Here is a 2,024-nt window from a genome sequence, read left to right as displayed (position 1 = left end):
TGTCCTGTATGGGCTCTCATGTGACTGTTTAAAAGTTGTCTTTTGACTAAATCTTTGTCCACACAGCTCACAGATAAAAGGTTTTTGTCCAGTGTGGACTCTTATGTGAGTGTTTAAAGCTGACTTATCTCCAAATCTTTGTTCACAGAACTTACATGCAAAAGGTTTCTGTCCTGTGTGGATTCTCATGTGACTGTTTAAAATTGTTTTTTGGCTAAGGGTGTGTCCACAGAGCTCAGCGGCAAAGGGTTTGTGTCCTTGGTGGATGCTCAGGTGATTGTTCAAAGTTGACTAATGAGTAAATTTTTGTCTACAGAGCTCACAGGCAAAAGGCTTCTGTCCTGTGTGGACTTTCATATGCCTGATTAAATTAGATTTTTTACATTTCTAGGTAGAGTGTGATTTATAAAGCGGAGATTGTGTGAAGCTGTGCGTACTCCATGCTTTATAGGTCACAAACTTGTACTTGGCGTAAGTACATTATTTTGCTGAGCTTAAGTACGGTTTTAGCAAGGATTCAACGCAATGTTTTATAAATGAGACCCCAGGTGAGCTTCTGCAGAGCTTGATGAGCTGCTGATTATGAGAAAAGAGCTGCTGATTATGAGAAAAGCTTTTCTGATTCTGAAGCTCCGATTGTCACGAAGACCGCAGCATATCTTCTCTGGTTCTGGAAAGAACTCCACCAAGTTGTTGAAGAGGAGAAGAAAGTTTCCACAGCCTGGTGAGAAGATTTCTGCAGCAGCAGCAGTTAGTCGCTTTAGCGCTGAGAGGCACCTGGCTGCAGACCTCCACTGTCAGACTGCTTCCGGTGGAGGCTCCACTGTCAGGACGACCGCCACTGTCAGGACGGTCAGGACAGGAAATGCACGGGATACATTACAAAATAAAACGGCAAACGTACTTAAGGAAAACGGCAAACATACTTACGCTTGTAATTGATAGGTTTCAATATAAAATATTACGTAAAATCTATCAATTATTTCTCTATAGTTCATATGTAGTTGTCATTTAACATACTTACGGTTGTAATTTTTCACAATGAATTAACGAATGGTTTCAACATAAAATGCTAACATACGCTAACATACTTCCGGCCGTCACATTTCTGAATAAAATCCCAATTGCTGTTTCGGTTGAATCGCTCTCCTCAGAAACGCATTCATTTTTTAATATTACCTCTTAGATTATGACAGAATATATCATAATGACTACGTTGTGCAACACTAAACGAAAACACACAACAAAAATGACAAACAAAACTAAGGTTTACTAAATAAATGACAACTATATATGAACTATAGAGAAATAATTGATAGATTTTACGTAATATTAAAAAATAAATGCGTTTGTGAAGAGAGCGATTCAACCGTTGAAACCTATCCCAGCCATTCGTTAATTCATTTAGAAAAATTACAACCGTAAGTTTGTTAAATGACAACTACATATGAACAATAGAGAAATTATTGATAGATTTTACGTAATATTTTATATTGAAACCTATCATTTACAAGCGTAAGTATGTTTGCTGTTTTCCATAAGTATGTTTGCCATTTTATTTTGTAATGTATCCCGTGCATTTCCCGTCATGACAGTGACGGTCGTCCTGACAGTGGAGCCTCCACCCGAAGCAGCCTGACAGTGGAGGTCTGCAGCCAGGTGCTCTTGGATGGGCCAGGCGATACAGAGACTCTGAAGCTTGCAATGTCAAACTGAAGCAATGTGTTATGGAGCAGGAGCCGGAGGCGTGATTTTGAATCATAGGATGCCCCAGAGAGAGTGCTTTTAGAGTTTTAAAACAGATGTGGGACACATTTGCGTCGGTACTGATGGGGGAGGATAGCGTAGACATTTCTGCAGTAAAATGGTGGTGTTGCTGGAAATTTTGCTTAGTTTCATGGCTTTTTGTCTGACTCCGAACCAGGAAATGCAGTTATCTGTTTTAAATGAATGAAACCACTTTTAAATGGGAAACCATGAGTCTTTTTTTACACAGTTATTTAAAGTACTTTTAGAATTGGAGC

This window comes from Nothobranchius furzeri, chromosome 2 (genome assembly GCF_043380555.1).
Source record: "Nothobranchius furzeri strain GRZ-AD chromosome 2, NfurGRZ-RIMD1, whole genome shotgun sequence".
Taxonomy (NCBI): Eukaryota; Metazoa; Chordata; class Actinopteri; order Cyprinodontiformes; family Nothobranchiidae; genus Nothobranchius; species Nothobranchius furzeri.
This window is presented reverse-complemented; position numbering follows the sequence as displayed.